The 13,327-nt window shown below is 47.2% G+C and overlaps 1 protein-coding gene across 1 annotated transcript in view; it reads left to right on the top strand.

Annotated features, from left to right (window-relative positions):
• Positions 1 to 294: 294 nt before the first annotated feature.
• The window catches only part of P2RY2 (purinergic receptor P2Y2), a 50,445-nt gene continuing 37,412 nt past the window's right edge, over positions 295 to 13,327 (top strand). The window contains exon 1 of the mRNA XM_028725869.2: positions 295 to 644. The gene's annotated coding sequence lies outside the window, so the exon portion shown is untranslated. The remainder of the gene's footprint in view (positions 645 to 13,327) is intronic.

Genomic DNA, 13,327 nt, shown 5'->3' with positions numbered 1-13,327 from the left:
CCAACAGACAACGCTGCGCTAAAGTGGACCGAAGTTCTGAATCTCTGTAGAAAGAAGATTCCTGGGTTGCTGGGGGTGGGAAGTGAAATATGGGCTGGGAAATCCGGCTTGTTTCCTACGAAGGCTTAGGCTTTTGACCCCGAGCTGTTCGCCTCTGCTCTGACAGCTGGCGGCAACTGGGTGTCGCGTTTGCAGCGCGCGCCTTTGCCAATCTGACTTGAGAGCGCAGCAGCTTGCATTCCTAGTCATCTTTGCCCAGAGAGAGAGAGAGAGAGAGAGAGAGAGAGAGGAAGAGAGAGAGAGAGAGGCAGGGCAGCCTCTTCTCTCCTCTTCCCCCACCCAGGGGCCAGTCTGGGCAGGCCAGTTCGCAGTCCCAGGCACGCCTCTCTGCCTCCACTCTGCTTTGCTGCCTGCGTCTCTTTTGCAAACCGAGACAGAAACAAGCGAAGTGTTGGAAAGAAACGAGCGCAAGAGCGCGCGCGAGAGAGATAGAAGCCAGCCAAGGAGAGGCGGGTAGAGGAGGGTGGGATGTTGTATTTCCCGGCGATTCCTCCTCCTCCTGCTTTTATCAGGCAAAGGAACTGAGCATGGAAAAGCAAAGAGACCCGGCATCGTGAGATTCTCCCCGGAAAAAAGCAGAAACTGTAAGTTTGGGGTGGGTGTGTTCGCAGGTTGCGGAAATGCGCGCGGAAAACGTCTCTGACACACTCCAGTAGCGAGGAGTTCCAGAGGTCAGGCACTCCATGAAAACTTCCACCCTCCTCACACATAAGTGTTCCCTTTGATCCTATCTGGGTCTTTTCCTTCTCTTTCCCCCCAGGTTTGTGATAACTGAATCCCCCTGGGATGTAGATCGCTCCCTCTTGCGCTATTTTTAGGTTCCTGTTTTGTCAACCGCCGGTTTTAAATAGGTTGTGACCTGCTAGGGAGATGGGACCCAACACCTAGATCAGTTTGCAGCCTTGAAGTCTTAAAAAACACACAATTAAAAGGCCATTTTTAAAAATTCTTTTTTAAAAATAAGCTCAGGCAATCAGCCCTTGGGGGTTCAAAGTGGTATATGAACAGGTTTAGAAAAAGCCTTTTGAGTAATTGCAACATAGGTCACATTTTGCACGATAACGTGATTTATTTCATGATGATTCATGGTTTATTTATGATGTACAAGTGTGGTTTGGTTTTTTTTTTAAAAAAGGTTTTTGGCTGCTTCCTTTTGAGGAAGCATGAATAAACTCTGGCATTAGGTTCTTGCAAGGGGGGTTGTGACACCATTGTATTCCCCACTCACTACAACCTGCGAGGCTTCATATCTGACCAACATTTGAACCCAGTGCTTCTGACTCCAGTGTTGTATTGGTTGTTAAGTGCGGGTGAGCTAGGAAGCAGAGGTGTGGGTGGACGTTACTTGGAAGGATCCGGCCATTAATAAATCTGAGCAAAAAGTTATTCAACTGTTAACTATTTGATGAGTCAAATCAAATCCTTTACTAATCTCTGTGGAGCAACTGTGAGGACACAGGCAGACCTTGGAAAAACACATTTAGGAAGAATATATTGCGATTTCTTTTATGCTACCTCCCTGTTCAGCTCAGGGTGTTTGGGTTTGCGAGGAGCTGTTGTTTATTCTTTTTACTGTATTGGGATTTTTTGTCCAGGCTGAGAGTTTAAAATATATCACCTGACGTGATCAAGTGGCATGGACACCCATAGTTTGCAGGAGGTCTGGGAATTACTGGATGAACCCCAATTCCCCAGATCCCCAGCTTTCATGAAACAAAAAACTTCCTAGTATTTGTGAGCCTGAGATTTGAAGCAAAATATACTGACACTGTTATGATCATTTGCGTGTGTGAAAAGCTAGCTTACTCCTCACTTTCAGAATTTGGTTTCCCCACCCTCCCAAAATTCCTGGGAACACCCATGGCTCTAAGGATGAAGATTCAGACATGGAAATAATATTGCAGCAGCGTAGCTGTCAACTTACAGATTTGAAAATAAGGGACCAGCAGCCTCGAAAATAAGGGATCAGCAGCCAAAATAAGGGATCAGCAATTACTTTGATAAATACATATTTTGTTGCGTGCAAATGGCTTTAGATACCTATTAGGTCCATAAATTACCATATAGCATATATTCAACACAAAAAAACAGCAACAATTTGTTGTTGACAAAGGACAGCTGGACATAGAAAGGGCCCCATTACCTTCAGTAGCTTATTTAAGAGACATCATCAATAAGGGACAGCAGTGGGACATGGCGCTGGGATAAGGGACTGTCCCGCCAAATAAGGGACGCTTGACAGCTATGTGCAGCAGTCCATCAAACACACAACACACAGCCCCTCTAGGCTTTGCCAACTCAGTGCTCTCCAGAAGTTTGGGACTACAACTCCCATCAGCCTCAGCCTGCACAAAACATCTGAAGGGCACCAGGTTGGTTAAGGCTTTGAGGGTCTTCTGTTTTTGTTTTACAGTTGTGGGATGTATAAATTTTATCAAACAAATAAATAAATTACAGGATGACTCGTTCTCTCACAGGTTTGTCACAACCTGCACATAGACGTCTCCGCAAATTAGTAGTTTCTGCATCCTGCATCAGACAGAAGGAATTCGAGCTAAGCTCTTATTTACTTAATGTACTGCAAGGTGTTCAATTGGAGCAAGCCTCCTTTAATTCCCTCGTAGCATGCGCTGGAAGCACAACTTGAACTATTAAGCGCACGTTTCCCTGCTTCCCAGAAAGCCACGAGAAACACAGGCTGCTATCGATGCCAGACAGCAGCATCTAGCTTCTAAAATTTCCAGGTAGGGCAGGGTGAGGCCCCTTGCCCATGAAACCCTGGATAACCTCTGCCAGTCTGGGTAGACAATGCTGAGCTAGGTGGAGCAGCAGCCTGGCTCCTTTTCAATGCAGCTTCCCTTGTATTTAAAGCACAATTGTGTTTTGGAATGTCAAAAACAATTGGCTCTGTGCTTGCAAAATGATCCGATCCAGTTTCGAGCGAGTCTTAACGCCCAGTGGGCAATCAAAATAGGCACAGGTGGCGTGTTAGCGACAGGACTGGGAACAAACCTCATCCTCATTGTTATACGCACAGAAAATACCGTAGTTACTTTGCTTGCTTTCATAGAAGGATGAAAGGAAGGATCAGATGACTCCATAGAACACACCAACACACAAACACGAAAACACCCCTTGCTTTGGAAACGCTGGCTTAACCCCCCTAACCTTATCCTTTCATTTGTTTTATCATTGAAGCGAAACCTGGTTTTGTTCTTGTGAGACGTGAATTTGCTTGGAGTTGTCACGGCGCTGTCAATCTCTTAATTTGTTTGCGGTGCGGGCGAGGGGAGCGTTTGCATAGAAACGAGGATACCCGCAGGAACTGAAATCACTTCTTGCCTAGGACCCACGTACCTACGGGACCGCCTCTCCTGGTATGCCCCGTGGAGGACCTTAAGGTCCACAAATGACAACACTTTGGAGGTCCCAAGTCGCAAGGTGGTTAGATTGGTCTCAACTAGTGCCAGGGCCTTTTCAGTACTGGCCCCGACTTGGTGGAACGCTCTGTCACAAGAGACCAGGGCCCTGCGAGACTTGACATCTTTCTGCAGGGCCTGCAAGACAGAGCTGTTCCACCTGGCCTTTGGCTTAGACTCAGTCTGACTCTTATATTTCCCTCCCCTTATGGTTTTGATCTATGGGCTACTTTTAAAATGGGGCTGCATTTTAAATTGCATTTTAACCTGTATTTTAAATTGTTCCCCCCCCCCCTATTATGTTTTTACTGTAATTTTACTGGTGTTAGCCGCCCTGAGCCCGGCTCTGGCTGGGGAGGGAGGGGTATAAATAAAAATTTATTATTATTATTATTATAAACTCCAAAGTGATAAGGAGCTGGCGTTGCCAGAGTGGTGGATGTTTCAGGAGGTAAACACATTCAGGGAAACAGAGTGCCTCCTTGGTGGCCAAACTATTAGTATGCCCAGTTTTGCAAAATATAGTCCCCAGCTGGGGCGTTGCTTCGGCAAGTGAACCCCATGTTCTTTCACTGTTCGAAAATGCGCTGGCTGTTGCTCAGATACGACCGGAGCTGGCACAAACGCCTGGCATTTGGGGGCAGCTGTTGGGGCCTCCAGTGCCCCCAGCAGGGCACACGGCCATGCCTGTCCTAATCCCACCCACTCCCCTTTAAATTCTTTCCTGGCCCTGCAGTCAGTGCTGGATTAACCCCTCTGGAGGCCCCTAGGCAGTTGAAATCTTGGGACGCCCCTCGCAAATGATCCGCTAATACATTTTTTTTGTTTGATCTTTCAAGATCAAGGCAATATTACTTCGATTGGTTGCCACGGGACCCCTAAAGGACATGGGGCCCATAGGTCAGTACCTACTCTGCCTATTTGGTAGGGTGGCGCTGTGATCTAAACCACTGAGCCTCTTGGGCTTGCCGATCGGAAGGTTGGTGGTTCGAATCCCCGCAAAGGAGTGAGCTCCTGTTGCTCTGTCCCAGCTCCTGCCAACCTAGCAGTTCGAAAGCACACCGGTGCAAGTAGATAAATAGGTACCGTTGTGGTGGGAAGGTAAATGGCATTTCTGTGCGCTCTGGTTTCCATCACAGTGTCCCGTTGTGCCAGAAGCGGTTTGGTTCTGCTGGCCACATGACCCGGAAAGCTGTCTGCGGACAAACACTGGCTCCCTCGGCCTGAAAGCGAGATGAGCGCCACAACCCCATAGATGCCTTTGACTGGACTTAACCATCCAGCGGTCCCTTACCTTACCTTTACCTGCCTATTTCAGCACTGCCTGAATCTGATGGGATTCAAGCCACAGGCCACACAAAAGCCTTCACCCACATGGTGATATTTTGGACCACATCTCCCACCTGTGTCAGTCCTGAAATCCTTTCCCAGTCCAGTCCAGTAACACGTGAGTCGTAATAACAGTGTTGTGTAGATGTTGCAAAGCGGGGGAGACCTTTGCACCCAAAATGCTCCTCTCCTGGTCCCTTGGCTCTCTAAGCAGCTCTGGGCAGCCCCAGCTTGAAAGGGACTTTGCCCCTTTGGCAACCAGCAGCATCGTAACCTGAAGCAAGACACACTTCAGAAGAAGAAGAAGAAGAGTTTGGATTTGATATCCCGCCTTTCACTCCCTTTTAAGGAGTCTCAAAGCGGCTCACATTCTCCTTTCCCTTCCTCCCCCACAACAAACACTCTGTGAGGTGAGTGGGGCTGAGAGACTTCAAAGAAATGTGACTAGCCCAAGGTCACCCAGCAGCTGCAGGTGGAGGAGCGGAGACGCGAACCCGGTTACCCAGATTACGTGACTACCGCTCTTAACCACTACACCACACTGGCTCTCACACTTCAGCTGCTTATAGGAGCACAGCGTCCGAGAGGGCAGACTGAGGTTAGTGGGGCAATGCCCCATTGGCCCTAATGACCCCAATCCACCAGGTAGCAGCATGGCTTTCAATGTGCAATGCTTGCCATGCTTCGCTACAGACCCTGTCGGGTGCCAAGATCAGCCAAGGGGGCCCTCTTGGTAGTCCCCCCGCCCTCAGAGGCCCAAAGCGGTGGTAGTCTTCTCTGTGGCCCCTAAGCAGTAGAACTCCCTCCCCACGAAGGGGCCCTGGGCACCTTCATTGTACAGCTTTCGGAGGATGCTGAAGACACACCTGGCTTTTGACACTAAAGGTCTACATTTTTGGGACTCACCTGATTTTAATGTATGTAAGTTGTTTTTAGTTGTTTTTTAATATTGTACAGTGGTACCTCGGGTTACAGACGCTTCAGGTTACAGACTCCGGTAACCCAGAAATAGTACCTCAGGTTAAGAACTTTGCTTCAGCAAGAGAACAGAAATTGCACGGTGGCGGCGCGGTGGCAGCAGGAGGCCCCATTAGCTAAAGTGGTACCTCAGGTTAAAAACAGTTTCAGGTTAAGAACGGACCTCCAGAACGAATTAAGTTCTTAACCTGAGGTACCACTGTACTTGTTTTACCATAACCTGCCCTGGAACCTTAGGGTAAAGGGATAGATAGATACAGTCGTACCTTGGTTGTTGAACGGAATCTGTTCCTGACGTCCGGACGCCTTCCGAAAACATTCAACAACCAAGGCGTGGCTTCTGATTGGCTGCAGGAGCTTCCTGCACGCAACCGGAAACCGCGGAATCAGCGTCGGACGTTTGGCTTCCAAAGAATGTTTGCAAACTGGAACACTCACTTCCGGATTTGCAGTGTTCGGGAACCAAAACATTTGACTCCCAAGGCGTTTGGCTTCTGAGGTACGACTGTAAATAGATACATAGAGGGCCATCTTAAGCATATCCGCTGCCATGGTTCGAAGATCCCCCCTTTTCCCAGACTTGTTGACCTTTCCCCAAGCCTCTGTGGGGACCACCCTACTCCCGTGGGGGCTTGGGAGGCAAGCTGCATGCCCGCCGGCCATATGGTTGGCGGGGCACAGCTGGCAGGCCTGCAGGGAAAGGGGAGGCCGCTGGCAAAGCCGCACAGCTCCCCCACTCACTGGGGTGTCCCTGAGAGGCCAGCGCCCTGGCGCAACGCCCAATAGGAAAGATGGATACTTAGATAGATAAACAGGGCTTTCCCCCCAGCCGGAACTCAATTCTAGTACCTCTCAGGTGGGCGCCATTGCTATTATAAAAGAATAAGGGAGGCGTTCCGTTTCTCCCAATACTCATATTTCGCAAGCGATCCTCAATAACATAGTACATTTCTGCATGTTATAATCACTCATATAATGTTCATTTCTCTTGTTTCTGGTTGGACAATTGGACCTGGGACCTTCTGCAAAATCCAGAGAATTACACATTGAAGAGCTGGGATAGACATAGTTGGTAGACATCGCTCGTAGCGCTGAGGCTCTGAATCTCTGGGCTGTGGGTTCGAGCCCCACGTTGGGCAAAAGGTTCCTGCATTTCGGGTGGTTGGACTAGATGATCCTCAAGGTCCCTTCCAATTGTATGGTTCATGGTGCGATCCGGCACCTCTTTTTTTATATGTATAGAAAAATAGCACACTGGATAGATGATAGATACAGTGGTGCCTCGCAAGACGAAATTAATTCATTCCACGAGTTTTGTCGTCTTGCGATTTTTTTCGTCTTGCGAAGCACGGTGTCGGGAAAGTTTTGGAAAAGCTTCAAAAATCACCAAAGTCTTTAAAAACCTCAAAAAAGGCTACCACACTGCATTCTATGAGTTGCTCCTCGAATTCAAGTCGCAACTGTATTAACGGTGTTAAGAAAAAGGAAACAAACTTGCAAGACGTTTTCGTCTTGCGAAGCAAGCCCATAGGGAAAATCGTCTTGCGAAGCAGCTCAAAAAACAAAAAACCCTTTCGTCTAGCGAGTTTTTTGTCTTGCGAGGCATTCGTCTTGCGAGGTACCACTGTAGATGATGATAGATAGATAGATAGATAGATAGATAGATAGATAGATAGATGATAGATAGATAGATAGATGATAGATAGATAGATAGATAGATAGATAGATAGATAGATAGATAGATGATAGATAGATGATAGATAGATAGATAGATAGATAGATAGATAGATGATAGATAGATAGATATAGATAGATAGATAGATGATAAATATAGATAGATAGATGATAGATTAGATAGATAGATAGATGATAAATATAGATAGATAGATGATAGATAGATAAATAGATAGATTAGATAGATGATAGATAGATAGATAGATAGATAGATAGATAGATAGATAGATAGATAGATGATATAGATTGATAGATGATAGATAGATAGATAGATAGATAGATAGATAGATAGATAGATGATAGATAGATGATAGATAGATGATAGATATAGATAGATAGATGATAAATATAGATAGATAGATGATAGATAGATATAGATAGATGATAGATAGATGATAGATAGATAGATGATAGATAGACAGAGATGCCTGTCCTAGTCTTCAGACTGGAACAGGCTAGAAATCAACGGAAATGCAACTCCACTTCCCATTATATAACCCCACCACTAATTCCACGCTAAGCTAATTTCCGTTGATGCCATCTTCCTCCCTAACTGTTTCCCCTTGAGGTTGCTGTGCCAGGATGAGGAAGGCTTAATAGTTCCTCTCTCAGCCTGGCCAGACTGCGCAGAAGAGAGAGGGAGAGATCAAGAAAGAGAAGACATTCATTGCTCCTCTTCCCTAGGCAAGGAGGGTGTTAGAATTCCTGCTCCATGATTGCAGTCATGGGATTTTTGTCTATCACATGGCGGTGGATGTTTTGACTCCACAGAGTGGGAAGTGACGGAGACAGGATGTTTGTGTTACTGTGTTCCGTGAAGTGGGACTATTGTCCTTTGTCCTTTTTCTCTTTGCTGTCTGATGCTAGAGAGAGAGGGAGCCATGTTGCAGTGCTCCATGTGTGTTTATATGTAAACAAAGTAGATTAGCCAAAATGCTGAGTTGCTGAGGTCTGTTACGCAAGCTGCGAAGACTCTGTGGATCCCTAAGTGTGCCAGTGTCAGTGGGCATCGGTCGCTGTGATGTTCGGGCAGAAGAAAGCTTTTGAAGCTCCCGAACAAAAGACCAGGAGGGAGAGAACATGCCAGTTGGGGGTCTCTGCCAGGGTCCTACTCGAGTGTAGGACAATCTCCTGACAGCGGGTGAGTTGGGGGGTGGCTGCCCTTTCTCAACGGCACAGAATTAAAATCTTGCTTTCCGTTCACAAATGCATAGGCTCCAGTTAAGTCACGGGACCCAACTCAGAATCAGAAAGGTGTCTTCGCTCTAGGCAAGGATGTGGGATTATCGTTATCAACTAAGAACCAGCATGGATTTCTCAAAAGCAAGTCATGCCCGACAAACCTCATCTCTCTCTTTTTTTAGCAGAGTTACAAGTTTGGTGGATCAGCACAGCTGTCAACTTTTCCCTTTTCTTGCGAGGAATCCTATTCGGAATAAGGGAATTTCCCTTAAAAAAAGGAAAAAGTTGACAGCTATGTAGATCAGGGGAATGCTGTGGGTGTAGTGTATCTACTGGGATTCTATGATCATTAATGCTCAAAAAACAGGTTTTCTGGAGGAGACCTCAGATGTGGGGGAGGGGGGGCTTCACGCAATTTGCAGTGAATGTGCATACAGTGGTACCTTGGTTCTCAAACTTAATCCGTTCCGGAAGTCCGTTCCAAAACCAAAGCGTTCCAAAACCAAGGCAAGCTTTCCCATAGAAAGTAATGCAAAACGGATTAATCCGTTCCAGACTTTTAAAAACAGCCCCTAAAGCAGCAATTTAACATGGATTTTACAATCCAGCGAGACCATTGATCCATAAAATGAAAGCAATAAACAATGTACTGCAGTCACACAACCAAACAATCAGTAGCTGAACTGGGTTCCACACAGTCACAAAAACAAAACAAAAAGAGCTGCAAAAACGAAAACGCAAAAATAAATAGCAAAAACCTCAGCGTAACAGACCTCAGCATAACACTCAAAATGGAAGCGTGGCACTCAAATCAGAAGTGTAACACTCAAAACGGAGCACGTTTGGCTTCCAAAAAAAGTTCGCAAACTGGAACACTTACTTCCGTGTTTGCAGTGTTTGGGTTCCAAGTTGTTTGAGTACCAAGGCGTTTGAGAACCAAGGTACCACTGTGTGTGTGTGTGTGTGTGTGTGTGTGTATTAAGGTTTTTACAATGTTACAAAATGAAAAAGAAAAAAGAAAAAATACAAAATAAAAATAGTTAAAAACAATTCAATCTTTTCATCACTTATATATTTTTTGGGGGTGAGACAGGAAGCCTGCCATCCTGATGCCAGTTCCTGCCGCCCAAAGGCATTTCACCCTAAAACCATCTGAAAAAGGCTCAAGGCCCAGCAACCAAACTGTGACAACTCAAGTGGCGGGGAGCCATGTGTGAACTGACCCCCGAGAGAATGATCTGGCAAGCTGAGCTGGCAGAAATCCTTCCGATACCCAGAGACTGAGGGGACGACCCCTGGGGGGGGGGGGGGAGAACAACCTGAACAAAATGTTCCGTTTAGCAGGACGTCAACACAAATAGTTCACCATCGGAGCGAGTTTGTTTGCTGTATCTGCACAGAAGCACGCCTGGGCTTTTGGCTGCAATGCCTGGCTGGGGTGTGGGGCAGTAATGAAGGTGGAGGGGCAGCACCCCACTATTCTTCCAGACCCCTCTCCCCACAAACTGCTTCCCTGTCATTGCAAACAAGGGGTGGCCACTGTGAGAACAGGATTCTGGGATAGATGGGTGATCCAGTTACAGAGCTCTTTTTCTTCTTCGGTACAGATTTGCATACTGAAGTTTCGTATGCACTGGTCTCTTCCCATGTTCATACGTTCTGTAAAAGAGACTGGGTTGAGAGCTCGCGTGTGTCAATACCCCGTCCGAGTCCTGTTGTCGAGCGAGCAGGGGCTAGGAATCTCCGACGAACACTAGCCTGAGATCAGAATTCGCATATTAAGTCTGACAGTCCAGAGGTCAGGGAATCCAGATGATCACAGAGCCAAGGGTACAGACAGAGAATAATAATAATAATTGTTGTTGTTTTTTAGTCGTTTAGTCGTGTCCGACTCTTCGTGACCCCATGGACCAGAGCACGCCAGGCACTCCTGTCTTCCACTGCCTCCCACGTTTTGGTCAAACTCATGCTGGTAGCTTCAAGAACACTGTCCCGCCATCTCGTCCTCCGTCGTCCCCTTCTCCTTGTGCCCTCCATCTTTCCCAACATCAGGGTCTTTTCCAGGGAGTATTCTCTTCTCATGAGGTGGCTAAAGTATTGGAGCTCAGCTTCAGGATTTGTCCTTCCAGTGAGCACTCAGGGCTGATTTCCTTCAGGATGGAGAGGTTTGATCTTCTTGCAGTCCATGGGACTCTCAAGAGTCTCCTCCAGCACCAGAAGTCAAAAGCATCCATTCTTCGGCGATCAGCCTTCTGTATGGTCCAGCTCTCACTTACATACATCACTTTGTATGTAAGCTTTGACTATACGGGCCTTTGTTGTTTGTCTCTGCTAATAATAATAATAATAATAATAATAATAAATTTATACCCTGCCCATCTGGCTGGGTTTCCCCAGCCACTCTAGGCGGCTACCAACAAAAGATTAAAAATACATTAAAACATCAGTCATTAAAAAACTTCCCTAAGCAGGGCTGCCTTCAGATGTCTTCTAAACATCAGATAGTTGTTTATTTCATTGACAACTGATGGGAGGGCATTCCACAGGGCGGGTGCCACCACCAAGAAGGCCCTCTGCCTGGTTCCCTGTAACCTCCCTTCTCGCAGGGAGGGAACCGCCAGAAGGCCCTTGGAGCTGGACCTCAGTGTCTGGGCTGAACGATGGGGGTGGAGATGCTCCTTCAGGTCTACTTGGCCTAGGCCATTTAGGGCTTTCAAGGTCAGCACCAACACTTTGAATTGTGCTTGGAACGTACTGGGAGCCAATGCAGGTCTTTCAGGACCGGTGTTATATGGGCTTTGTGGCCGTTCCCTGTCCCCAGTCTAGCTACTGTATTCTAGCTGCAGCAAGGTAGGGCCAAAAACTACAGGCGTTGTTTCCAGCACCTGACTGTTGCTGAGAGCTCTATTTCAGAAGGTTGGAGCCAGCTGATTCCCATTAGTGCCTTCTCATAGAATTGTAGAGTTGGAAGGGACCCCAGGGGTCATCTAGTCCAACCCCCTGCAGTGCGGAAATCTCAGCTAAAGCATCCATGACAGATGGCCATCTAACCTCTGCTTAAAAACCTCCAAGGAAGGAGAGTCCACAACCTCTGGAGGGTGAAGCCTGATCAGCTGCAGATGGAGTCACTCTGCCATCTCCCCCTTCAGGCTGGTATTCAGCAGGTGAAGCTGACCCCTGGCCCATGACTGTGTCCTTCACCCCGTAGGGCAGCGGTTCTCAACCTGTGGGTCCCCAGATGTTGTTGGACTACAGTTCCCATCATCCCTGAGCTCTGGCCTTGCTAGCTAGGGATGATGGGAGTTGTAGTCCAACAACATCTGGGGACCCAAGGTGGAGAAAGGCTGCCTTAGGGTCTCTGTATGTGTTTACGCTTTCTGCAGCAGCGGCCAGTGGTATCTGCAGGCTTGGCCCACTTCCATCTCTCAACTCTTCTCCTCGGATTGGCAGCTATTTAAGAGTCTGTCTTGCAGATGGTTTAGCAGGAATCAGAGCAGAGGTCTCCGCATGTGTGCATTGAAGGAGGTGCTGGCGAACATCAAGGACTCAAAACACTTCTAGTTTTCAGGGAACCTTTACAATCTTGTTAAAACCTCAGAGAGGACAAAGGGTGAAAATCAGAATATATTATAGAGCTGTTAGTGGTGGGAACTCGTCCTTCCTGGCAGGCTACGTAGGGAAGCTGCCTTAAACTGGTCTATCTAGCTCCATAGTGTCCACACTGATTGGCAGCAGCTCTCCAGGATTTCAGGTAGCGTTGCCCCCTCCTACTTACCAGACCATAGCTGTCAACTTACAGATTTGAAAATAAGGGACCAGCAGCAAAAATAAGAGACCTGCAGCCTCACCTGTTCCAGGCACTCCTGTCTTCAACTGCCTCCCGCAGTTTGGTCAAACTCATGCTGGCAGCTTCAAGAATACTGTCCCACCATCTCTATCATCCCCTTCTCCTTGTCCCAACATCAGGGTCTTTTCCAGGGAGTCTTCTCTTCTCATGAGGTGGCCAAAGTCTTGGAGCCTCAGCTTCAGGATCTGTCCTTCCAGTGAGCACTCAGGGCTGATTTCCTTCAGAATGGATCGGTTTGATCTTCTTGCAGTCCAGGGGACTCTCAAGAGTCTCCTCCAGCACCAGAATTCGAAAGCACCAATTCTTCGGCTATCATTTTTGAGATTGCATCCTAGTACAGCTTTCGCCACTCTTTTGTTAACTATGAGGGCCACTCCATTTCTTTTACCGGTTTCTTGCCCACAGTACCCTGTTGCTATAGGGACACTGAGGATTTTCTCTCAGAGCTGAAGATAAATGGTGATTTCAGTTTATATCCGCCTTTCTTCCAAATACCAACCATTTAAACAAGCATTCTCAAAAGAACCGAAAAACATTCCAAACACAGTTTAAAAACATTTACCTGGTGGTTTCACAGGTTGCCAGGAACAGTATATTTCAGCCATCAAATGGGTAAACAGGAATGTTTTAAAATTCCTTCTGTGAGACAGCAATGAAGGAAGCAGACACACCTCACGAGGGAGGGCATTTGGGAAACAAGGAGCCACCGCCGAAAAGACCCTGTCATTGCTCAATGCCAGCCACGCAGCCCACAGTGGTGTCACCACCAGCAAGGCCT

The sequence above is a fragment of the Podarcis muralis genome, chromosome 4 (genome assembly GCF_964188315.1).
Source record: "Podarcis muralis chromosome 4, rPodMur119.hap1.1, whole genome shotgun sequence".
In the NCBI taxonomy this organism is placed as follows: domain Eukaryota; kingdom Metazoa; phylum Chordata; class Lepidosauria; order Squamata; family Lacertidae; genus Podarcis; species Podarcis muralis.
Note: the sequence above shows the minus strand (reverse complement) of the source record. Positions and strands in the feature narration are given on the sequence as shown.